A 3395-nucleotide genomic window follows, 5' to 3' on the forward strand; every position below is an offset into this window, starting at 1 on the left:
GGGGGGGCGGGGGGGCATTGTCAACATGCAAAGAAGGTGGGAGATGGGAATTGGGTGAGCTTGGGACCCTTCGCCATCCCTTCGCCCTACCCATGCTTTTCTCTCCTGCTTTCGGGATCCGGGGACCTGGCTCCATCAGCACCTTGGACAGCGCCAAGGCAGGTCTAACACTCCTGATCCGAAGAGGATGTTGGTGACTAGGGGCCCGGCTACCCTTTCCAATTAAAACTGGTTAGAAACCAGCTGTAGAGTTGTTACACATTTTCAAGTCCTAACTTGAGAGCTGGTTGGCTCTTTTTATAGCTGGGGAGTCATTTTTATCATGTGCTAATTATTTTGCTCGTGTAGTCGGTCTAAATGTATTGTGCCATCAACTAGTTAATTGTGTGACAACTATTTTGCCTTCACGGTCAGTTTTACTTTGCATGTGTGGCTGGTATATTGTGTGATATGTTGCAGAGGACTGGCTTACTGAGCTGGGAAGAGAAGCTGCAGCTGTTCAATCAGATCTGGAGGGATTTGCAAGGAACAGAGGAAGTCTGAATGGGTGTATGTATGGAGAGAGGAGAAGAAAAGAGGGACAGTGCAAATACAGCCAGCATTTACCTCAGCATGCTTTGATGAAGGAACTGTTTCCCCTTTCCTAAGAGTTTGTTCCCTCTGTCAAACTGAGCCTTGGACACATAGCATATTGACATCTGTGTAATCAGCCTTTACACTGGTGCATGATGTGCAGTGTTACACTGGGGTAACTAACTTGAATCAGTGTAGAATTACCCTGGGAAAAATCAGGGCATATAATTAAACAGGTGCAAGTTACAGTGCTGCAAGCATGGATGTGCAGAGCTGTCCCAAGAAAGTCTTTGGCCAGAGGTTTGGAGGCTTTCCTGCCACCTCATGGGCAGGAGCTGTACTACTGTATACTATCCTGGAATACTTGGTTCTCTCTCTGCTCTGGATCCTGGTGTAAGGTCAGCACACAAAACCATTGTAAGTTATGCCAATGTAAAAGTGCCATGTGTCCAGGCCCAAAAGGTCTTTCTGATTAGTCAGTTTCCCTAGTTTGGCTTAATGGTAAAACTGCTCACTGTATTACAGAAAGAAAATGGGCAACATGAAAACATAGTGACTGGCTGGAGAAGTAGCACAAACTTTCTGTGAAGGTACTATGCAATAATACTTCTCATGAGGAGTGGCTTCATGGAGCCCTTGCGAAGACATGTTATAGATCATGAGTTCCCACGGAAATAGCCTGGAGGTTCACATAGGAGAAAATCAGACAACTAATATATATAACATAATACTGAATATATAATATGTAATGTTAAAGGTTGATCTGGGTGAACAATTACTGTGTCAATGCAAATGACATCAGCAGTACATAATGACAGGAATTCAATTACATCAGTATGATGTGACATATATATTGCTTTGATTATAAATACATTCTAGCTGAAATGCTGAAAAACCTAACTCTTTTCTATTTCAGACAGACAGACAGACAGCAGCTGTATGTTTCCTGACAGCTAAATCACTGTAAATAATAGGAGAGGACATCATTCTAACTCAGCCATTTAAAAGTTCTTAAAGCAGATGCTCCTCACAAGTGCATCTCTTGTTCCATAGGTCTAACACTATGGCCCTGAATGTGTGGAATGCCATGTAATTGAGGAGAATTTAAATACATTGTTTTTGCTGTTGAACAAATAACCCTGCTGTGTGCCTTCAAAATATAGCAGCAATGATGTTAGTGCTGTACCAAAACAAAGAGAAACTATAACTGTCCATTGTATAGTCACACATAATATCTACATATATTAGAGGTGTGTTCATGAATATTTACAGTATTACATAATGATTGTTTAACTTTCTAACCGTTTGCTAACTCTGTATGTAGGTCTGACAATTTTCAGTGAATGTTGCTGCTGTTCAATACTTTTTATTCCTAGTGTTCAAAATTCTGGTTTTCTGCCTCATTCAATCCACACTATCTATCCTCCATAGCAAATATATTCATCATTTATTCACCATTCTTCACAGTGACTAAGAAAAATAGATCATATTAGGTTAACATGTAATGCTGCTCAAAGCAGGTTAGCATCTTAACTGGTATTCTGAAGTTTGTGCATTTGCTACCTTAACTTTCTTTTAATCAATTTTTGTGTGTCAGATTCTGAGATTGTATGTTATAATTTGTGTGTTCTCCAGTTCTGTGCCTGATGTTGTATAAAATGCTTGGTTCTCCATAAATAGTGTTTGCATTTTTGAGAGGGTCAGAAAGATATCACTCTAGTGAAGTAAATTCAGTAGTTGAGTGCAATAGGATGGAGTTTGACTATAGATGCTTTATATAAAATATCTCTCAAACAGTTATTATGGATCTAGATAACTTGTTGTAAATGTTATTTCAAAAACAGCAAAGTAGCTAATTAAATTGACCTCCATTATGGTCTAGTATATTCAAATATCAGGAAACATGCAGTTATTATTGTTATTATAGTAATTGGGAGGGTTCTAACTTTTCATGATCTTATTCATTAGGTTTTCCACAATCTCATATACAGTATATATTTATTAAGCTCCTAATCAAAACTATAGGTTAGTTTAAATTTGGTTGAAACCATTAGGTGAAATGGAGACTTTTCAATTTAGACAATGCAAGTGTCTGTAAGTGACAATTTGCCTGTCATCTGAGCAGGAAAAGCCTGTATTTTAGAGGGCTGAGGCACCTCCCACTTTCAGTAAAGGATCCTAATATTCAGAGCTTCTCTTCTTTCTCTACAGTATTAGAGGAATCACACCCTGTAAGAATAGGAAACTTTCTAAAGCCTGTTTCTGGGTAAATTTAGCTTCTTAAAGAGCTTGGGTTTGTGCATCTTTTTCCTGTCATATTTTTCTGTGTCTCACAGTGACTCTTCAAGATCATGGGGAGCATTTAAAAAAAGGTGGGTGTTATGGCCTTTCTCTCAGGGATAAAGGAACTCAGTTCTCCCTACATACTTGCACATCCTTTCTCCTTTTACAGCAGTAGATACAGGTGTGCTAAGTGGCTTTGGCTTTTGTATCTTTGAATATAGTTCCTGGGTGATATCAGCTGTTCCTTACAACAAAGTGGTTTTATGTGGAATGATAGAAGCTATATACTTATTATGCTTATATTTAATATTTTTCTAGATAAAGGAATAACATATGGGCCTTTATATATTGCACAGTTCAGACTCAAAGACATTTACACTCTATAATGGAAAAGTAGCTATGTATTGCCAAGCATAAGCATATGGGGAAGTTATACCACAGAGGATAAAGCCAGATGGCTGTTTTGTGGAACCAAGGAAGCCTAGTGCTTAGGAGTGTGATCACAAGCACATTTTCTCCTTTGTCAGTATCACGTTTTT

The sequence above is a fragment of the Gavialis gangeticus genome, unplaced genomic scaffold (genome assembly GCF_001723915.1).
Source record: "Gavialis gangeticus isolate Ggan-Ray unplaced genomic scaffold, GavGan_comp1, whole genome shotgun sequence".
Taxonomy (NCBI): domain Eukaryota; kingdom Metazoa; phylum Chordata; order Crocodylia; family Gavialidae; genus Gavialis; species Gavialis gangeticus.